This window comes from Ascaphus truei, unplaced genomic scaffold, assembly GCF_040206685.1.
Source record: "Ascaphus truei isolate aAscTru1 unplaced genomic scaffold, aAscTru1.hap1 HAP1_SCAFFOLD_2959, whole genome shotgun sequence".
Classification (NCBI taxonomy): Eukaryota; Metazoa; Chordata; class Amphibia; order Anura; family Ascaphidae; genus Ascaphus; species Ascaphus truei.
This window is the reverse complement of record NW_027455922.1, coordinates 1-26,058: the sequence shown is the minus strand read 5'-3', so window position 1 is coordinate 26,058 and position 26,058 is coordinate 1. Positions and strand designations below refer to the sequence as shown.

The 26,058-nt window shown below is 37.5% G+C and overlaps 1 long non-coding RNA gene across 1 annotated transcript; it reads right to left on the bottom strand.

Moving 5' to 3' along the window:
• Positions 1–5,391: 5,391 nt before the first annotated feature.
• Positions 5,392–9,112, bottom strand: LOC142483105 (uncharacterized). The gene is made up of 2 exons (XR_012797232.1): positions 8,910–9,112; positions 5,392–7,621 (listed from the first exon to the last, which is right to left on the bottom strand). It is a non-coding gene; the product is annotated as an uncharacterized LOC142483105 (long non-coding RNA).
• Positions 9,113–26,058: the final 16,946 nt, after the last annotated feature.

Here is a 26,058-nt window from a genome sequence, read left to right as displayed (position 1 = left end):
CCCCACCACAGGGTTACCTGTGATCACTGAGGACTTAAGAAATCCCATTATTTTAATTGTTCCTTATGTTATTTCCTTTCATGCAGAGCATTGCATTTACAGCTCTGCCCAGCAGAGAAGAGGTTGACTTAGCAGCATTGGTTAAATGCGCGTTTCCTTTCTATCACACAGTATATATATATTATATATATTTTATATTATTTTTCTGGTTTATTTCTGTTAGGGGATAATTTCCTTGTGTGTACTGAGCTCCCTGCTGCATGCTGTACATGGAATCTCGCTGTGTCTGTAGAGGGGTAGGCCCTCCCTCGTCGCGCTGTGTGAGCCCGCTCTGGATTCCTGGGGTTTCTTTACATGTGAAGAAATTTATAAAACAAACAACAACAAAAAACACACAACAAAGACAAATGGTTTTTTTTTCTGTCTCGCGTCGGGGCTGATTGGGAATTACCAAGGAAACAAATGGGAAGTGCTCAGTGGCCTGTTCATGACTGTATGATTCGCGGTGAAGAGAGGAGGCATTTGAACCCGCATTTTATCAATGGTCTTCATGAACCAGTTCATTGCTAGAGATATTAAAGCATCTGTGACACTTGGGCCTTTACAAGTCCCCCAGTGATTGCATGAACCTGTCTGCTGGGTTCATACAGTTCTATTTGATATCTTCTAGCCCTGTAGAGTTTTTATAAAGGGAAACTACACTGGAAGTTGCCCCCTACATGACTGTATACATTTACTGTAGGTACATATGGTCAAAATGAATGTATATTAACAACTGAACTTTGTCGAGAATGAGAGCTGGCTAACTTATGGCAAAAACCAGACCAGGTTACTAAGGGTCATTTCTATCTTGTTACTACAGACCTGTCCACTATCACAACTATGGATGCGTCTCAATCATCTTAAGCACTGGTGTCTCAAATTTCAACAGGGCCTTCCTCTTATCAATGAATATATTTCTATTAATATATCATTGTTTAGCCCAGATATCTCAAGTCCATCCATATTGGTCCTTTAAACAGCTCTGCTGCTGAATGTTGACTAATTCGTACACACGTTTTTTTTAATCTGGTTGATTTTGTCCTCTTATAAATAGCCAGGCTAGAAGCATTAAGCAAAAATGCTAATTTCCTTTGGCCCATTCACTGGATCCCTTGATTATTAATGTCATTACATACTCTAATGCTGGAATTGATCGGTTTACCCGCAGGAACTGTTAGGAGTTCAGCTACCCTCAGGTAATATTATCCATACAGAGCTTCATGTACTGTTGGGAATATTATTGCCCTGTTAGATATTAAAGCGCTATTTATCAATGGTATCACAATCCCTTAAGAATAGTTGTCCTGGTAGCAATATTGTGATCAATACTGTAAACTTTTAATGATGTCAGTTTTCCCCACTTCTCAAAATGCCAGTCTAGAAGTGGTTCTGGTCTTAATGCAATTTGCAGTGGCACAATGACCCTCTCACAAAGCCTACATTTCTACCGGCAGTGCCCTGTGGACTTATGTTAGTGTTACAAATACAAGGCAGAACTGAACTGTAGAAGCGGAGCTGCGGAAAGGAGATCCCAGGAGCGACTTTTTTCCCCTTCATGATCAGAAATAAATAGATTCCTTTCTTGTTTAATTTAATAAGCTCAATAAAAATCTCCTTCAGAAATCAGCTGTTTTATTAACATGCAATGATCTTGTTAAGTGCTTCCTAGAGAATTTCTTAATTTAATCTTCTAATCTAAACTTTATGAATTTTCATCTCCTAGAGTGATCTGCGTGTAATGTGGCAAAGAGAGGAACTCTCTCTGGCAGGGAGCCGAAATGTCACATTCATCCACCCAACACATACACAGCTCTGCTGCTGGCGTCCCTTAATCCTTCCTGCAGCACAGGCTGTTACATAGTATGTTACAGAGCCGAGCGAAACGTGGTGTTCTGTCTCTGGACCTCACCCTTACAGCATACTCTGCTACTCCTGTACTGATCACTCTGCTACTCCTGTACTGATCACTCTGCTATTCCTGTACTGATCACTCCGCTACTCCTGTACTGATCACTCTGCATCTCACCCTTACAGCATACTCTGCTACTCCTGTACTGATCACTCTGGTACTCCTGTACTGATCACTCTGCTACTCCTGTACTGATCACTCTGCTACTCATGTACTGATCACTCTGCATCTCACCCTTACAGCATACTCTGCTACTCCTGTACTGATCACTCTGCTACTCCTGTACTGATCACTCTTCTACTCCTGTACTGATCACTCTGCATCTCACCCTTACAGCATACTCTGCTACTCCTGTACTGATCACTCTGCATCTCACCCTTACAGCATACTCTGCTACTCCTGTACTGATAACTCTGCTACTCCTGTACTGATCACTCTGCTATTCCTGTACTGATCACTCTGCTACTCCTGTACTGATCACTCTGCATCTCACCCTTACAGCATACTCTGCTACTCCTGTACTGATCACTCTGCATCTCACCCTTACAGCATACTCTGCTACTCCTGTACTGATCACTCTGCATCTCACCCTTACAGCATACTCTGCTACTCCTGTACTGATAACTCTGCTACTCCTGTACTGATCACTCTGCTATTCCTGTACTGATCACTCTGCTACTCCTGTACTGATCACTCTGCATCTCACCCTTACAGCATACTCTGCTACTCCTGTACTGATCACTCTGCATCTCACCCTTACAGCATACTCTGCTACTCCTGTACTGATCACTCTGCTACTCCTGTACTGATCACTCTGCTATTCCTGTACTGATCACTCTGCTACTCCTGTACTGATCACTCTGCTATTCCTGTACTGATCACTCTGCTACTCCTGTACTGATCACTCTGCATCTCACCCTTACAGCATACTCTGCTACTCCTGTACTGATCACTCTGCTACTCCTGTACTGATCACTCTGCTACTCCTGTACTGATCACTCTGCTACTCCTGTACTGATCACTCTAGTACTCCTGTACTGATCACTCTGCTACTCCTGTACTGATCACTCTGCATCTCACCCTTACAGCATACTCTGCTACTCCTGTACTGATCACTCTGCTAATCCTGTACTGATCACTCTGCTACTCCTGTACTGATCACTCTACTACTCCTGTACTGATCACTCTGCTACTCCTGTACTGATCACTCTGCATCTCACCCTTACAGCATACTTTGCTACTCCTGTACTGATTACTCTGCTACTCCTGTACTGATCACTCTGCTACTCCTGTACTGATCACTCTGCATCTCACCCTTACAGCATACTCTGCTACTCCTGTACTGATCACTCTGCATCTCACCCTTACAGCATACTCTGCTACTCCTGTACTGATCACACTGCTACTCCTGTACTGATCACTCTGCTATTCCTGTACTGATCACTCTGCTACTCCTGTACTGATCACTCTGCATCTCACCCTTACAGCATACTCTGCTACTCCTGTACTGATCACTCTTCTACTCCTGTACTGATCACTCTGCATCTCACCCTTACAGCATACTCTGCTACTCCTGTACTGATCACTCTGCATCTCACCCTTACAGCATACTCTGCTACTCCTGTACTGATAACTCTGCTACTCCTGTACTGATCACTCTGCTACTCCTGTACTGATAACTCTGCTACTCCTGTACTGATCACTCTGCTACTCCTGTACTGATCACTCTAGTACTCCTGTACTGATCACTCTGCTACTCCTGTACTGATCACTCTGCATCTCACCCTTACAGCATACTCTGCTACTCCTGTACTGATCACTCTGCTAATCCTGTACTGATCACTCTGCTACTCCTGTACTGATCACTCTACTACTCCTGTACTGATCACTCTGCTACTCCTGTACTGATCACTCTGCATCTCACCCTTACAGCATACTCTGCTACTCCTGTACTGATCACTCTGCTAATCCTGTACTGATCACTCTGCTACTCCTGTACTGATCACTCTACTACTCCTGTACTGATCACTCTGCTACTCCTGTACTGATCACTCTGCATCTCACCCTTACAGCATACTTTGCTACTCCTGTACTGATTACTCTGCTACTCCTGTACTGATCACTCTGCTACTCATCTACTGATCATTCTGCTACTCCTGTACTGATCACTCTGCATCTCACCCTTACAGCATACTCTGCTACTCCTGTACTGATCACTCTGCTACTCCTGTACTGACCACTCTGCATCTCACCCTTACAGCATACTGTGCTACTCCTGTACTGATTACTCTGCATCTCACCCTTACAGCATACTCTGCTACTCCTGTACTGATCACTCTGCTACTCCTGTACTGATCACTCTGCTACTCCTGTACTGATTATTCTGCTACTCCTGTACTGATTATTCTGCTACTCCTGTACTGATCACTCTGCTACTCCTGTACTGATCACTCTGCTACTCCTGTACTGATCACTTTGCTACTCCTGTACTGATCACTCTGCTACTCCTGTACTGATCACTCTGCTACTCCTGTACTGATCACTCTGCTACTCCTGTACTGATCTTTACATATACTCAGCATTTCAGTTATTTCCTACTGAACGTCCTATTTTTATTTGCCCCTGCCACTCAATTCTCTCGAGCAGCATGCCCTTCTATACTATTACTGACCGTCACATGCACCCTGCTCTACCTTTGAACCCCAACCACTCCTGGAGCAAACACCTCTATTTGGGTACTAGCCCTGACACACAGTTACTAGCCCTGCTATACAGTACACTCTCCTTTGTTTCTCATCCCCATCTTTACCTGAATCAACCGCTACTATTCTACCCTCCTCCTGTAAATCTGTTACCGCACCTCAGTCCTTCACTGCAGCACACCCTATTATTCTAATTCTGACCCCCATATATACACAACTTTGCTAGTGCACACAACCACATACACCACAATGCACACAGCTCTGCTTGTGCACCGCAATCCTGCAACATCCACACACCATCCATGTTGCAGCCATCACAGTCTAATAGTTCTATAATGCATTGCCGAATGAATGGATGGATGAACACGAATACACCTGCCACTGCCATCAACCTTCCACTTTCACCCCATCCCCATAACGCATACTGCTCTGCTTCTACACCACAATGCTGCCCTATAGCGTCCACACACCACCCATAGTGCAGTCAGTGCAACGTTTCTACGCCAACATTGCCATTGAATTCCATTGTTGGAAAACCTGTGATGTTCTGCGGTACACTGAAATATGTTGCGTTTTCTGGGGAACAATGGCTGTACTGTACATGTATAGGTAAATAGATCATGTTTATTATATATTTGTATGTTTCATATTCAAGTGATTTTGTTATACCTCTATCCATGTAGCCATTTCAGCCCTCATCGCGTTCCGAAAGGACATTAAAAAAAAGGAGAGCTGCAGTTACAAATATCAGACTTTATTGACACATCACAGGATTACAACCATCCGACTGTCCTGGCCTAGAAAAGGTTACAAACGCCGTGTAACATGCAGCGAGCCGGCGGTGCCTTCACTTTCTAACACCGAAATCAACACACCGGCCTTCTAGGGTTGAAAAGAGAACCAAATGAAAAGAGTTTCCAAATGTCAACTGCTTCACAAGACTCCAAACGCGCTCCTCCAAGTGCAGACCTGCAGAGCGTTGCACTATTTACTCCTGACTCGGCTGGAGATCGGCAGAGCATTGTCCCTCCATCTCATTCTCTGAAACCCCACCAGGGTTGTGGGGTCTGCCAATCTATGCTTTGCATTATGACCAAGCATGAGACAGCACTGATAGAGTTATTAAAGTATCCAGAGTATTAAGCTCTTTTCTCATGTGATTACACAGTCATTTTCTGGCTTGAGAGGTACAGTGCGTCATCTATTTTTAAGTGTAATGCTCTGCAGGTCTCTGTCAGCCCAGAGGTACGTGCCTGACTTTTTTTTAAAACTTATTCTCCTGGACTGGTGAGAGGTAAAATAAAAGGACGGTATTGTTACCCAAAGGGTTAGTGGGTATGTCACAGAATTGAACAGCACAGACATTCCTTAAAACAGCGAAGGGGCTAGGGCATAATACAACCCTCTCTCTCTCTGCTTGGTCTCCCAACTCATCCAAATAAGTGAGCCACTTACTACACTATTATGTACCGTATAACATGACTTCATTGATGGAAACCTGCAGAGAATAAATTAACCCATTTCTTTTTAAGAGGCCCGCAGAGCATTTCTTAATCTGCTTATAACAAAATCCTCTCATCATGATTCAGGAATATATTACACATATTTGTTTGTACCTTTTTTTTCTCTCTTTAAGCCCTGTCTCTGATGGAACTTCTCAAACTTTGCATCAATGGAAAGCACTCCTCGGTCATCCCAGGGCACACACATATGGGGCTGCTCTGTTCTGGTGATAACCTGCGATTGGGACTACACACCTCTACAGTATATCATAAGGTTCTTTCTCGGGTGACACTTTATATTTCCCGTTAACTCTCAAATATTTCTTTTATTGTACTGCACAATGAACCAAACAGAAGTGCAAACGAGATGACAACTTTTTATGAGGACTTTGTGTGCAGAGATGGAGCTACTGTAGAAGCTCCATATGATTAGCTGAAAATGTATGAGGACTGGCAATAGGTACTGTACCAGAGGGTGCTTTGTTGGGAGGGGAAGGGGACTAAAAGGTGATTGGTAGGCTGGAAAAAAGATTGACAAAGTGCTTGAATAGATGGAAAGAGAGTCCCACCTCATAGCTGATAAAATGAAAGGGGGTCCACTGGCTGATTTGAAGACCATTTATAAGCTGAGTTGGTGGGTGGAAAGTGGGACCATGTGGGCCATTACTGGATGTTAAGGGGGCCACAAGCAAATTGGCAAGCCATTGAATTGATATTCCAGTTATAAGAAAGACATTTGGTGATTTTGAGAGCTATGGGCACCTAGAATATTCTGACAGGCTGAACACAGAACTTGTTCACCGAATTATGAGCTCACATCTTCCTACAGCCTGAAGATTTCTTGTAGTTCCTGTAAAATCAACCCAGATCCCTCCAAACCACTGACTATGTTCCCCCTTTTAGCTTCCACAGACAGAGTGAGTGAATCTTTGGAGCCACCGATTGGGGTGGGATGAATGTCCATTCCCTTGAGGCAGTGGAGGGCACTGTCCTTTCTGTAACAAGATAGACTAGGCATCCTTCTGTCTTACTCTCTTGCCTCCACTGAGATCTGCAGAGCATCACATGGGGATTTACGAAGACACCAACACAAGAAACCAAGCCAAGTACTCCCCCAGGTCCTGTCTTCACACCTTGGTAATGTGGGAGTAGATGACACAGAGATGGGTGAGGGGCCAGCAACATCTGTTCCAATATAGGATTCAAATCCAACGACATATCAAAGCCAGAGGGAGTATGGGTATAAGACGATGAGACATTCCCCACAGTGTTTGTGAAGTAAATCCTGCAAGGTGGGGGAAGAGGGAGGATCCACCCATAGCTTCCAGGCATCATTGAGCACCCCCGCCTCCATGGTCTTCTGCTTCATCAAAACTTGGTGAGGGAATAAAGGATAGAGCCCCAGATGCAGGTGGCAGCCAGAGCTGCAGAAGCAGAGCTGCTCCTGTTATGCACTGCTCCAGGTCCTGCTGAGAGAAAGGATTTATTAACAACACAACCCAATAAACTGTATGCATCATCCACAACAAACTACGGCATGAACACATTTTACAACAGAAACTCTGGAGGAGGGAATAGGCCTGTGATGCCTCGGGTATAAAAAAAATAAATAAAGTTCAGGAGGGAAGCATGTTTTCAGATTAAAAGAAATGCCTGAACAAAGGGTTGTGTGCTGGGGGGGAAGTATACTTTGGGGACATGTGAAAAAGTAGCTATTCTCTGAAAGTGTACAACAGACCTAAAATAGCCATGCAGGTGTCCTTAACATATATCCGTGCCCTTTAACACACATCAGTAACTGTTAGGAGAGACCTCAACTACATTCCTGGTTTGCCAGGGGCAAGGCTTTGGTTTTCATATCCTATTTCTTCAAACAGCTTTATAATTACTTAACATTTTGCCCTCACCACATCTTCTGGACTGGGGATACAGTTATATTTTTCTCTACAGGAGATGAGTTTTGGCTGACGGGGATGGACACCTCAGTACTGTTCTACAACACACCGATTCTGAGGGGGGAGGAATTTTGCCATCACAAATGAATTTCTGCTTCTATATTATATGAAGGAAGAAGATGTATATAAATATATCAATGCTAGATTTCAGCATGCACAAATAAATATATTTACACGTACAGTCAGTCCTCGTTTTACAACGCTACGCTTTACAACGAATGTCTCATCCAACGCTATGCAATGCATACCTATGTTCATTTTTACAATGCCAAAATGGATTATCCAACGCTCTTACGACACTTTGCAAAGTTGTTTATGTGTGTATATAATATATATATATATATATTATACTATATAATATATTATATTTTTATATTATATATTATGTTATATATATAATACAGTATATACACTATATAATTTGTGTGTGCTGCATATCTCATTGCCTGCGTAAAATATTTTGTGTATTTTAGCATTAAAAATGCCTTCAGGAACGGAACCTTTCATTTAAACAGTGTTCCTATGGGAAAACGTGTTTCGCTTTACAACGTTTCGCTATCCAACGCCATTTTGAGTAACGCATTGTGTCGGATAACCGAGGACTGCCTGTACAGTATATATTTCCCATGCCAGAGTTGGCTGCTCTGTTTTAATTTCATGGACCAGTTTGAACCACTGGTATCTCCTGATCTCCTGTACTATCATTTTTTTGTATCTGTCCCTTTTTGCTACTGAAAGAGAAATGAGTTAGATTGCATTGAGGTGTCCTGTGTGCAGTGGTAATTCCACTTGCACTCACCATATAATATGACGCTTGCATTGCTGTTCCCAAGCTTGTTCGATGCAACACATGTGTAATTCCCATAATCCTTCTCTGAAACATTGAAAAATGTCAGAATGGACATGTGGTCTTTGTTCTCGATTCTCACACCCTCCAGCCCATTGGCTAATCTGTGAAGAAAGAATAGTATTGTATTGTATGCCTTTATTTATATAGCGCCAAAAGTGTACTCAGCGCTTCACAAAGAATACAGTGCAGGGAATTATAATAATACAATAAGCGCAGCAAAATCAGACAATAGGAAAGGAAATCCCTGCCCCGAAGAGCTTACAATCTAAGTGACCTGAATTAATCAGAGCTCCAACACGGCAGCACTGAACCTTTATTTCTTGTTCATCATGGAATTTAGTTACTCTCAGTTACTCTCACAGTGAATACTCCCTTTGTGTCTAGATGCTAACTAATCTCATTCCATGCCTTCCAGAAATAAGACACAATAATAGCAGAAACTGTACAATTGTAATAGTTGACCATCTGTTATAATAAGTCAGTTGTCTGCGTATGCTTGTCCATCCCTTGGGTGAGACATGCTTACATTCGCTTGTAGACAGTGGCTAGGTGACTATCTTTGACTGCCTTATATACCCCAGGCGGAGTGATGTCACTGAGTCTAGCAATTACATCAACAAGCCTCGGCGACACATGGTTACACTCATTCACCAACAGTGAATAGGTGACTGTCCTGTACCGTCCAGTCCCTAACATTCCTCAGTGTGAGTGATGTCATAGAGGCCAGCAGTGATATCAACAAGCCTCTGGCGAGACACGCTCACAGAGACATCGGCAAGTCACATCTGCTGCAGTATGTGAGTTTTATCTAGTGCACAATTATTAAGGAACATGTTGACATTACTGATATATGTAACCTCTTGATATTTAATCCATGACTGGGCAATACATTGCCAATTACACTGCTTTCAACTAATTATGTAATAGATTTTAAAGTAGTTTCACCCTTTGAATTATTTTATTAAAGTGTCGTACAGTATATTGTGTTCGGAACCTGACATCAGGTTTGAGAGGTTTCACGTGACTGTTACTGGTCACAATCTGCACTGTGATGTACCCACTTCTCAGAACAAGGTACACTGATGTCAAAATCTAATACATAACAATTGAGGGTTCAAAACAGAAATGTAGGATTCGGATACACTTACACTGACCTCAATTAATAATAAAAAGGTAATTGCCAAAGCACATCAAATCATAATCAGGACAACTGCTACCTTGTCCTTACAAACCTCTCTGGTGAGACCAAAACATAGACTATGCCACAAAATAAAACATGCGTTTTCTGCACTGACGGTGTGCCTGTGAAATGATTTTATATTGGTGCTTTTGTGTATGTGTTGCTGTAGTTGGTGCTTTTGTGTATGTGTTGCTGTAGTTGGACACCGTTTTGTATTTTGTGTGCGCAGCGTTACTTCATTTATGGGCTTTGCTCCATTAGGTATATGCTTTTAAAATCTATGAGAAAATAGAAAGATCCAGGGCAACTTCGGATTTCTTTAGAAAAATTTATTACAGCTCAAAAACAAAACGTTTCATCCCTCCTAGGGGACTTTATCAGGTGACTGGCTTGCAGAGACTACAAAAATGTCCAGTATAAATAGCCACACACCCAGATGAAAACAATTAAAACACCACTAATTACCCCCCAGTATTCACATGATTGTCAGCAGACTTGATCCGCCATGTAATGTGTGCTCCGGTCCGGTCACGCTGATGTCATCACTTGGTTCCCTCGCGTCGACGTCATCAGCAGGTCACTCTGCATGGTGCCTTCCGGCTGCCTGAACAGGCATGGGGTCTTGTTGACGTGCTCCCTCTGTTCCTCCTCTGAGAGTTTGTCCCACGTAGTCTCGCGATATTTCGGGATTATGGTGATGTCATCAGTGACAGGCATGAAACTTCTCTGTCTCCCTAGCTGGTGATGCCGTTTCTTCACACATGCGCAGTACATCAGCATTTCTGTGACGCTTCAATACCAGGGGGAGAAGAGCTTATTCTAGCTCGTGGTAAGACTCAGATCTGGGTGGAATAATGAAGAGAGGAGAGAGTTTGTTCAATGTGAATACATCAGTAAAGTGCCACTATACCCTAAAATAAAAGATTTTAAAATATGGATTCTTTCTTTCTTGATTTTTGGTTTAAAATCTTTAAAATCTTTTATATTAAAATCCTTTAAAATCTTTTATTTTAGGGTATAGTGGCACTTTATTGATGTATTCACATTGAACAAACTCTCTTCTTCATCACCAGCTAGGGAGACAGAGAAGTTTCATGCCTGTCACTGATGACATCACCACAATCCCGAAATATCGAGAGACTACGCGGGACAAACTCTAAGAGGAGGAACAGAGGGAGCACGTCAACAAGACCCCATGGCTGTTCAGGCAGTCGGAAGGCACCATGCAGAGGGACCTGCTGATGACGTCGACGCGAGGGAACCAAGTGATGACATCAGCGCGACCGGACCTGAGCACACATTACATGGCGGATCAAGTCTGCTGACAATCATGTGAATACTGGGGGGTAATTAGTGGTGTTTTAATTGTTTTCATCTGGGTGTTTATGGCTATTTATACTGGACATTTTTTTTAATCTCTGCAAGCCAGTCACTTGATAAAGTCCCCTAGGAGGGATGAAAAGTTGTGTTTTTGAGCTGTAATAAATTTTTCTAAAGAAATCCGAAGTTGCCCTGGATCTTTCTATTTTCTCCAATGTTGGATGTTCCAGGCAGATATCCCTGAACCAGGAGCACCGGTATCAGCAAGTATTTTGATTGTTTTTTTATGGTGTGCAGCTTTTCTTGTGATATTGCCTTAAAATCTATGAGACATCAATGCAGGGGGCTATATTTATCACATTGAGGATAGGCTATATTTATCACATTGAGGATAGGCTATATTTATCACATTGAGGATAGGCTATATTTATCACATTGAGGATAGGCTATATTATCACATTGAGAATAGGCTATATTTATCACATTGAGGATAGGCTATATTTATCACATTGAGTGAGAATAGGCTATATTTATCACATTGACGATAGGCTATATTATCACATTGAGGATAGGCTATATTATCACAATGAGGATAGGCTATATTATCACATTGAGGATAGGCTATATTTATCACATTGAGGATAGGCTATATTATCACATTGAGGATAGGCTATATTTATCACATTGAGGATAGGCTATATTATCACATTGAGGATAGGCTATATTTATCACATTGAGTGAGAATAGGCTATATTTATCACATTGACGATAGGCTATATTATCACATTGAGGATAGGCTATATTATCACATTGAGGATAGGCTATATTATCACATTGAGGATAGGCTATATTTATCACATTGAGGATAGGCTATATTATCACATTGAGGATAGGCTACACTGGCGACACACTTTATTCGAGCTCGGCTAGTCCCACGAATTCGGGTATACCCGGGTGTATTGAGGTTTGTGACTGTTTTCTGCTCGAGTGCATTGAGTTATTTTCCGGCAGGGATTGAAGCATTTTATTCCCGCTGGCTGCAATACTGCACAGTACATATATATATACTGCATTACAATTCATGAATTTATGCCATCTGGTAGACACGCGAAGCATTGCAGACTATTAAATCCTAATCATTATCATTTAACAGATCAGCCGCCCGTCAGCCAGGCATGAACCCAGGCTGGGAAGGCAAATGCAACGGGGCTTGTCAGAGGTGAGGAGCGGCGCATTCCAGGTATCTGCCAGGTACATACCGGGTATTTGCTCGAATAAAGTGTGTCGGTGCAGTATATTTATCACATTGAGTGAGAATAGGCTATATTTATCACATTGACGATAGGCTATATTATCACATTGAGGATAGGCTATATTATCACAATGAGGATAGGCTATATTTATCACATTGAGGATAGGCTATATTTATCACATTGAGGATAGGCTATATTTATCACATTGAGGATAGGCTATATTTATCACATTGAGTGAGAATAGGCTATATTATCACATTGAGGATAGGCTATATTTATCACATTGAGTGAGAATAGGCTATATTTATCACATTGAGGATAGGCTATATTTATCACATTGAGGATAGGCTATATTATCACAATGAGGATAGGCTATATTATCACATTGAGGATAGGCTATATTTATCACTTTGAGGATAGGCTATATTTATCACATTGAGGATAGGCTATATTTATCACATTGAGGATAGGCTATATTTATCACATTGAGTGAGAATAGGCTATATTATCACATTGACGATAGGCTATATTATCACATTGAGGATAGGCTATATTATCACATTGAGGATAGGCTATATTTATCACATTGAGGATAGGCTATATTTATCACATTGAGGATAGGCTATATTATCACATTGAGGATAGGCTATATTATCACATTGAGGATAGGCTATATTATCACATTGAGGATAGGCTATATTATCACATTGAGGATAGGCTATATTATCACATTGAGGATAGGCAATATTTATCACATTGAGGATAGGCTATATTATCACATTGAGGATAGGCTATATTATCACATTGAGGATAGGCTATATTTATCACATTGAGGATAGGCTATATTTATCACATTGAGGATAGGCTATATTTATCACATTGAGGATAGGCTATATTATCACATTGAGGATAGGCTATATTATCACATTGAGGATAGGCTATATTATCACATTGAGGATAGGCAATATTTATCACATTGAGGATAGGCTATATTATCACATTGAGGATAGGCTATATTTATCACATTGAGGATAGGCTATATTATCACATTGAGGATAGGCTATATTTATCACATTGAGGATAGGCTATATTATCACATTGAGGATAGGCTATATTATCACATTGAGGATAGGCTATATTATCACATTGAGGATAGGCTATATTTATCACATTGAGGATAGGCTATATTATCACATTGAGGATAGGCTATATTATCACATTGAGGATAGGCTATATTATCACATTGAGGATAGGCTATATTGATCACATTGAGGATAGGCTATATTGATCACATTGAGGATAGGCTATATTTATCACATTGAGGATAGGCTATATTTATCACATTGAGGATAGGCTATATTTATCACATTGAGGATAGGCTATATTATCACATTGAGGATAGGCTATATTTAATACATTGAGGATAGGCTATATTATCACATTGAGGATAGGCTATATTATCACATTGAGGATAGGCTATATTTATCACATTGAGGATAGGCTATATTATCACATTGAGGATAGGCTATATTTATCACATTGAGGATAGGCTATATTATCACATTGAGGATAGGCTATATTTATCACATTGAGGATAGGCTATATTATCACATTGAGGATAGGCTATATTTATCACATTGAGGATAGGCTATATTATCACATTGGGGATAGGCTATATTTATCACATTGAGGATAAGCTATATTTATCACATTGAGGATAGGCTATATTATCACATTGAGGATAAGCTATATTATCACATTGAGGATAGGCTATATTATCACATAGAGGATAGGCTATATTATCACATTGAGGATAGGCTATATTAATCACATTGAGGATAGGCTATATTATCACATTGAGGATAGGCTATATTATCACATTGAGGATAGGCTATATTATCACAATGAGGATAGGCTATATTATCACATTGAGGATAGGCTATATTTATCACATTGAGGATAGGCTATATTTATCACATTGAGGATAGGCTATATTATCACATTGAGGATAGGCTATATTTATCACATTGAGGATAGGCTATATTATCACATTGAGGATAGGCTATATTATCACATTGAGGATAGGCTATATTATCACATTGAGGATAGGCTATATTGATCACATTGAGGATAGGCTATATTGATCACATTGAGGATAGGCTATATTTATCACATTGAGGATAGGCTATATTTATCACATTGAGGATAGGCTATATTTATCACATTGAGGATAGGCTATATTATCACATTGAGGATAGGCTATATTTAATACATTGAGGATAGGCTATATTATCACATTGAGGATAGGCTATATTATCACATTGAGGATAGGCTATATTTATCACATTGAGGATAGGCTATATTATCACATTGAGGATAGGCTATATTTATCACATTGAGGATAGGCTATATTATCACATTGAGGATAGGCTATATTTATCACATTGAGGATAGGCTATATTATCACATTGAGGATAGGCTATATTTATCACATTGAGGATAGGCTATATTATCACATTGGGGATAGGCTATATTTATCACATTGAGGATAAGCTATATTTATCACATTGAGGATAGGCTATATTATCACATTGAGGATAAGCTATATTATCATATTGAGGATAGGCTATATTATCACATAGAGGATAGGCTATATTATCACATTGAGGATAGGCTATATTAATCACATTGAGGATAGGCTATATTATCACATTGAGGATAGGCTATATTATCACATTGAGGATAGGCTATATTATCACAATGAGGATAGGCTATATTATCACATTGAGGATAGGCTATATTTATCACATTGAGGATAGGCTATATTTATCACATTGAGGATAGGCTATATTATCACATTGAGGATAGGCTATATTTATCACATTGAGGATAGGCTATATTATCACATTGGGGATAGGCTATATTTATCACATTGAGGATAGGCTATATTATCACATTGGGGATAGGCTATATTTATCACATTGAGGATAGGCTATATTATCACATTGGGGATAGGCTATATTATCACATTGAGGATAGGCTATATTTATCACATTGGGGATAGGCTATATTATCACATTGGGGATAGGCTATATTATCACATTGAGGATAGGCTATATTTATCACATTGAGGATAGGCTATATTTATCACATTGAGGATAGGCTATATTATCACATTGAGGATAGGCTATATTATCACATTGAGGATAGGCTATATTATCACATTGAGGATAGGCTATATTATCACATTGAGGATAGGCTATATTATCACATTGAGGATAGGCTATATTATCACATTGAGGATAGGCTATATTATCACATTGAGGATAGGCTATATTAATCACATTGAGGATAGGCTATATTTATCACATTGAGGATAGGCTATATTATCACATTGAGGATAGGCTATATTATCACATTGAGGATAGGCTATATTATCACATTGAAGATAGGCTATATTATCACATTGAAGATAGGCTATATTATCACATTGAGGATAGGCTATATTATCAAATTGAGGATAGGCTATATTATCACATTGAGGATAGGCTATATTAATCACATTGAGGACAGGCTATATTATCACATTGAGGATAGGCTATATTATCACATTGAGGATAGGCTATATTATCACATTGAGGATAGGCTATATTATCACATTGAGGATAGGCTATATTTATCACATTGAGGATAGGCTATATTATCACATTGAGGATAGGCTATATTTATCACATTGAGGATAGGCTATATTTATCACATTGAGGATAGGCTATATTATCACATTGAGGATAGGCTATATTTATCACATTGAGGATAGGCTATATTTATCACATTGAGGATAGGCTATATTTATCACATTGAGGATAGGCTATATTAATCACATTGAGGATAGGCTACAGTATATTAATCACATTGAGGATAGGCTATATTAATCACATTGAGGATAGGCTATATTTATCACATTGAGGATAGGCTATATTATCACATTGAGGATAGGCTATATTTATCACATTGAGGATAGGCTATATTATCACATTGAGGATAGGCTATATTTATCACATTGGGGATAGGCTATATTTATCACATTGAGGATAGGCTATATTTATCACATTGAGGATAGGCTATATTATCACATTGAGGATAGGCTATATTAATCACATTGAGGATAGGCTATATTTATCACATTGAGGATAGGCTATATTATCACATTGAGGATAGGCTATATTTATCACATTGAGGATAGGCTATATTTATCACATTGAGGATAGGCTATATTATTACATTGAGGATAGGCTATATTATCACATTGAGGATAGGCTATATTAATCACATTGAGGATAGGCTATATTTATCACATTGAGGATAGGCTATATTATCACATTGAGGATAGGCTATATTATCACATTGAGGATAGGCTATATTTATCACATTGAGGATAGGCTATATTATCGCATTGAGGATAGGCTATATTTATCACATTGAGGATAGGCTATATTATCACATTGAGGATAGGCTATATTATCACATTGAGGATAGGCTATATTTATCACATTGAGGATAGGCTATATTATCACATTGAGGATAGGCTATATTATCACATTGAGGATAGGCTATATTATCACATTGAGGATAGGCTATATTATCACATTGAGGATAGGCTATATTATCACATTGAGGATAGGCTATATTAATCACATTGAGGATAGGCTATATTATCACATTGAGGATAGGCTATATTATCACATTGAGGATAGGCTATATTATCACATTGAGGATAGGCTATATTTATCACATTGAGTGAGAATAGGCTATATTTATCACATTGACGATAGGCTATATTATCACATTGAGGATAGGCTATATTATCACATTGAGGATAGGCTATATTATCACATTGAGGATAGGCTATATTGATCACATTGAGGATAGGCTATATTATCACATTGAGGATAGGCTATATTTATCACATTGAGTGAGAATAGGCTATATTTATCACATTGACGATAGGCTATATTATCACATTGAGGATAGGCTATATTATCACAATGAGGATAGGCTATATTTATCACATTGAGGATAGGCTATATTTATCACATTGAGGATAGGCTATATTTATCACATTGAGGATAGGCTATATTTATCACATTGAGTGAGAATAGGCTATATTATCACATTGAGGATAGGCTATATTTATCACATTGAGTGAGAATAGGCTATATTTATCACATTGAGGATAGGCTATATTTATCACATTGAGGATAGGCTATATTATCACATTGACGATAGGCTATATTATCACATTGAGGATAGGCTATATTATCACATTGAGGATAGGCTATATTATCACATTGAGGATAGGCTATATTTATCACATTGAGGATAGGCTATATTATCACATTGAGGATAGGCTATATTTATCACATTGAGTGAGAATAGGCTATATTTATCACATTGACGATAGGCTATATTATCACATTGAGGATAGGCTATATTATCACAATGAGGATAGGCTATATTTATCACATTGAGGATAGGCTATATTTATCACATTGAGGAATAGGCTATATTTATCACATTGAGGATAGGCTATATTTATCACATTGAGTGAGAATAGGCTATATTATCACATTGAGGATAGGCTATATTTATCACATTGAGTGAGAATAGGCTATATTTATCACATTGAGGATAGGCTATATTTATCACATTGAGGATAGGCTATATTATCACAATGAGGATAGGCTATATTATCACATTGAGGATAGGCTATATTTATCACTTGAGGATAGGCTATATTTATCACATTGAGGATAGGCTATATTTATCACATTGAGGATAGGCTATATTTATCACATTGAGTGAGAATAGGCTATATTATCACATTGACGATAGGCTATATTATCACATTGAGGATAGGCTATATTATCACATTGAGGATAGGCTATATTTATCACATTGAGGATAGGCTATATTTATCACATTGAGGATAGGCTATATTATCACATTGAGGATAGGCTATATTATCACATTGAGGATAGGCTATATTATCACATTGAGGATAGGCAATATTTATCACATTGAGGATAGGCTATATTATCACATTGAGGATAGGCTATATTATCACATTGAGGATAGGCTATATTTATCACATTGAGGATAGGCTATATTTATCACATTGAGGATAGGCTATTTTATCACATTGAGGATAGGCTATATATTATCACATTGAGGATAGGCTATATTTATCACATTGAGGATAGGCTATATTTATCACATTGAGGATAGGCTATATTATCACATTGAGGATAGGCTATATTATCACATTGAGGATAGGCTATATTATCACATTGAGGATAGGCAATATTTATCACATTGAGGATAGGCTATATTATCACATTGAGGATAGGCTATATTTATCACATTGAGGATAGGCTATATTATCACATTGAGGATAGGCTATATTTATCACATTGAGGATAGGCTATATTATCACATTGAGGATAGGCTATATTTATCACATTGAGGATAGGCTATATTATCACATTGAGGATAGGCTATATTATCACATTGAGGATAGGCTATATTATCACATTGAGGATAGGCTATATTGATCACATTGAGGATAGGCTATATTGATCACATTGAGGATAGGCTATATTTATCACATTGAGGATAGGCTATATTTATCACATTGAGGATAGGCTATATTTATCACATTGAGGATAGGCTATATTATCACATTGAGGATAGGCTATATTTAATACATTGAGGATAGGCTATATTATCACATTGAGGATAGGCTATATTATCACATTGAGGATAGGCTATATTTATCACATTGAGGATAGGCTATATTATCACATTGAGGATAGGCTATATTTATCACATTGAGGATAGGCTATATTATCACATTGAGGATAGGCTATATTTATCACATTGAGGATAGGCTATATTATCACATTGAGGATAGGCTATATTTATCACATTGAGGATAGGCTATATTATCACATTGGGGATAGGCTATATTTATCACATTGAGGATAAGCTATATTTATCACATTGAGGATAGGCTATATTATCACATTGAGGATAAGCTATATTATCACATTGAGGATAGGCTATATTATCACATAGAGGATAGGCTATATTATCACATTGAGGATAGGCTATATTAATCACATTGAGGATAGGCTATATTATCACATTGAGGATAGGCTATATTATCACATTGAGGATAGGCTATATTATCACAATGAGGATAGGCTATATTATCACATTGAGGATAGGCTATATTTATCACATTGAGGATAGGCTATATTTATCACATTGAGGATAGGCTATATTATCACATTGAGATAGGCTATATTATCACATTGAGGATAGGCTATATTATCACATTGAGGATAGGCTATATTATCACATTGAGGATAGGCTATATTATCACATTGAGGATAGGCTATATTATCACATTGAGGATAGGCTATATTATCACATTGAGGATAGGCTACAGTATATTAATCACATTGAGGATAGGCTATATTAATCACATTGAGGATAGGCTATATTATCACATTGAGGATAGGCTATATTATCACATTGAGGATAGGCTATATTTATCACATTGAGGATAGGCTATATTATCACATTGGGGATAGGCTATATTTATCACATTGAGGATAGGCTATATTATCACATTGGGGATAGGCTATATTTATCACATTGAGGATAGGCTATATTATCACATTGGGGATAGGCTATATTATCACATTGAGGATAGGCTATATTTATCACATTGGGGATAGGCTATATTATCACATTGGGGATAGGCTATATTATCACATTGAGGATAGGCTATATTTATCACATTGAGGATAGGCTATATTTATCACATTGAGGATAGGCTATATTATCACATTGAGGATAGGCTATATTATCACATTGAGGATAGGCTATATTATCACATTGAGGATAGGCTATATTATCACATTGAGGATAGGCTATATTATCACATTGAGGATAGGCTATATTATCACATTGAGGATAGGCTATATTATCACATTGAGGATAGGCTATATTAATCACATTGAGGATAGGCTATATTTATCACATTGAGGATAGGCTATATTATCACATTGAGGATAGGCTATATTATCACATTGAGGATAGGCTATATTATCACATTGAAGATAGGCTATATTATCACATTGAAGATAGGCTATATTATCACATTGAGGATAGGCTATATTATCACATTGAGGATAGGCTATATTTATCACATTGAGGATAGGCTATATTATCACATTGAGGATAGGCTATATTTATCACATTGAGGATAGGCTATATTTATCACATTGAGGATAGGCTATATTATCACATTGAGGATAGGCTATATTATCACATTGAGGATAGGCTATATTATCACATTGAGGATAGGCTATATTATCACATTGAGGATAGGCTATATTATCACATTGAGGATAGGCTATATTATCACATTGAGGATAGGCTATATTATCAAATTGAGGATAGGCTATATTATCACATTGAGGATAGGCTATATTAATCACATTGAGGACAGGCTATATTATCACATTGAGGATAGGCTATATTATCACATTGAGGATAGGCTATATTATCACATTGAGGATAGGCTATATTATCACATTGAGGATAGGCTATATTATCACATTGAGGATAGGCTATATTTATCACATTGAGGATAGGCTATATTATCACATTGAGGATAGGCTATATTTATCACATTGAGGATAGGCTATATTTATCACATTGAGGATAGGCTATATTATCACATTGAGGATAGGCTATATTTATCACATTGAGGATAGGCTATATTTATCACATTGAGGATAGGCTATATTTATCACATTGAGGATAGGCTATATTAATCACATTGAGGATAGGCTACAGTATATTAATCACATTGAGGATAGGCTATATTAATCACATTGAGGATAGGCTATATTTATCACATTGAGGATAGGCTATATTATCACATTGAGGATAGGCTATATTTATCACATTGAGGATAGGCTATATTATCACATTGAGGATAGGCTATATTTATCACATTGAGGATAGGCTATATTATCACATTGAGGATAGGCTATATTAATCACATTGAGGATAGGCTATATTTATCACATTGAGGATAGGCTATATTATCACATTGAGGATAGGCTATATTTATCACATTGAGGATAGGCTATATTTATCACATTGAGGATAGGCTATATTATCACATTGAGGATAGGCTATATTATCACATTGAGGATAGGCTATATTAATCACATTGAGGATAGGCTATATTATCACATTGAGGATAGGCTATATTATCACATTGAGGATAGGCTATATTATCACATTGAGGATAGGCTATATTTATCACATTGAGGATAGGCTATATTATCACATTGAGGATAGGCTATATTTATCACATTGAGGATAGGCTATATTATCACATTGAGGATAGGCTATATTATCACATTGAGGATAGGCTATATTATCACATTGAGGATAGGCTATATTATCACATTGAGGATAGGCTATATTATCACATTGAGGATAGGCTATATTATCACATTGAGGATAGGCTATATTATCACATTGAGGATAGGCTATATTAATCACATTGAGGATAGGCTATATTTATCACATTGAGGATAGGCTATATTATCACATTGAGGATAGGCTATATTATCACATTGAGGATAGGCTATATTTATCACATTGAGTGAGAATAGGCTATATTTATCACATTGACGATAGGCTATATTATCACATTGAGGATAGGCTATATTATCACATTGAGGATAGGCTATATTATCACATTGAGGATAGGCTATATTTATCACATTGAGGATAGGCTATATTATCACATTGAGGATAGGCTATATTTATCACATTGAGTGAGAATAGGCTATATTTATCACATTGACGATAGGCTATATTATCACATTGAGGATAGGCTATATTATCACAATGAGGATAGGCTATATTTATCACATTGAGGATAGGCTATATTTATCACATTGAGGATAGGCTATATTTATCACATTGAGGATAGGCTATATTTATCACATTGAGTGAGAATAGGCTATATTATCACATTGAGGATAGGCTATATTTATCACATTGAGTGAGAATAGGCTATATTTATCACATTGAGGATAGGCTATATTTATCACATTGAGGATAGGCTATATTATCACAATGAGGATAGGCTATATTATCACATTGAGGATAGGCTATATTTATCACTTTGAGGATAGGCTATATTTATCACATTGAGGATAGGCTATATTTATCACATTGAGGATAGGCTATATTTATCACATTGAGTGAGAATAGGCTATATTATCACATTGACGATAGGCTATATTATCACATTGAGGATAGGCTATATTATCACATTGAGGATAGGCTATATTTATCACATTGAGGATAGGCTATATTTATCACATTGAGGATAGGCTATATTATCACATTGAGGATAGGCTATATTATCACATTGAGGATAGGCTATATTATCACATTGAGGATAGGCTATATTATCACATTGAGGATAGGCTATATTATCACATTGAGGATAGGCAATATTTATCACATTGAGGATAGGCTATATTATCACATTGAGGATAGGCTATATTATCACATTGAGGATAGGCTATATTTATCACATTGAGGATAGGCTATATTTATCACATTGAGGATAGGCTATATTATCACATTGAGGATAGGCTATATTATCACATTGAGGATAGGCTATATATTATCACATTGAGGATAGGCTATATTTATCACATTGAGGATAGGCTATATTTATCACATTGAGGATAGGCTATATTATCACATTGAGGATAGGCTATATTATCACATTGAGGATAGGCTATATTATCACATTGAGGATAGGCAATATTTATCACATTGAGGATAGGCTATATTATCACATTGAGGATAGGCTATATTTATCACATTGAGGATAGGCTATATTATCACATTGAGGATAGGCTATATTTATCACATTGAGGATAGGCTATATTATCACATTGAGGATAGGCTATATTATCACATTGAGGATAGGCTATATTATCACATTGAGGATAGGCTATATTTATCACATGAGGATAGGCTATATTATCACATTGAGGATAGGCTATATTATCACATTGAGGATAGGCTATATTATCACATTGAGGATAGGCTATATTGATCACATTGAGGATAGGCTATATTGATCACATTGAGGATAGGCTATATTTATCACATTGAGGATAGGCTATATTTATCACATTGAGGATAGGCTATATTTATCACATTGAGGATAGGCTATATTATCACATTGAGGATAGGCTATATTTAATACATTGAGGATAGGCTATATTATCACATTGAGGATAGGCTATATTATCACATTGAGGATAGGCTATATTTATCACATTGAGGATAGGCTATATTATCACATTGAGGATAGGCTATATTTATCACATTGAGGATAGGCTATATTATCACATTGAGGATAGGCTATATTTATCACATTGAGGATAGGCTATATTATCACATTGAGGATAGGCTATATTTATCACATTGAGGATAGGCTATATTATCACATTGGGGATAGGCTATATTTATCACATTGAGGATAGGCTATATTATCACATTGAGGATAAGCTATATTTATCACATTGAGGATAGGCTATATTATCACATTGAGGATAAGCTATATTATCACATTGAGGATAGGCTATATTATCACATAGAGGATAGGCTATATTATCACATTGAGATAGGCTATATTATCACATTGAGGATAGGCTATATTATCACATTGAGGATAGGCTATATTATCACATTGAGGATAGGCTATATTATCACATTGAGGATAGGCTATATTATCACATTGAGGATAGGCTATATTATCACATTGAGGATAGGCTACAGTATATTAATCACATTGAGGATAGGCTATATTAATCACATTGAGGATAGGCTATATTTATCACATTGAGGATAGGCTATATTATCACATTGAGGATAGGCTATATTATCACATTGGGATAGGCTATATTTATCACATTGAGGATAGGCTATATTATCACATTGAGGATAGGCTATATTATCACATTGAGGATAGGCTATATTATCACATTGGGGATAGGCTATATTATCACATTGGGATAGGCTATATTATCACATTGAGGATAGGCTATATTTATCACATTGAGGATAGGCTATATTTATCACATTGAGGATAGGCTATATTATCACATTGAGGATAGGCTATATTATCACATTGAGGACTAGGCTATATTATCACATTGAGGATAGGCTATATTATCACATTGAGGATAGGCTATATTATCACATTGAGGATAGGCTATATTATCACATTGAGGATAGGCTATATTATCACATTGAGGATAGGCTATATTAATCACATTGAGGATAGGCTATATTTATCACATTGAGGATAGGCTATATTATCACATTGAGGATAGGCTATATTATCACATTGAGGATAGGCTATATTATCACATTGAGGATAGGCTATATTATCACATTGAGATAGGCTATATTATCACATTGAGGATAGGCTATATTATCACATTGAGGATAGGCTATATTTATCACATTGAGGATAGGCTATATTATCACATTGAGGATAGGCTATATTTATCACATTGAGGATAGGCTATATTTATCACATTGAGGATAGGCTATATTATCACATTGAGGATAGGCTATATTATCACATTGAGGATAGGCTATATTATCACATTGAGGATAGGCTATATTATCACATTGAGGATAGGCTATATTATCACATTGAGGATAGGCTATATTATCACATTGAGGATAGGCTATATTATCACATTGAGGATAGGCTATATTATCAAATTGAGGATAGGCTATATTATCACATTGAGGATAGGCTATATTATCACATTGAGGACTAGGCTATATTATCACATTGAGGATAGGCTATATTATCACATTGAGGATAGGCTATATTATCACATTGAGGATAGGCTATATTATCACATTGAGGATAGGCTATATTATCACATTGAGGATAGGCTATATTTATCACATTGAGGATAGGCTATATTATCACATTGAGGATAGGCTATATTTATCACATTGAGGATAGGCTATATTTATCACATTGAGGATAGGCTATATTATCACATTGAGGATAGGCTATATTTATCACATTGAGGATAGGCTATATTTATCACATTGAGGATAGGCTATATTTATCACATTGAGGGATAGTGCTATATTAATCACATTGAGGATAGGCTACAGTATATTAATCACATTGAGG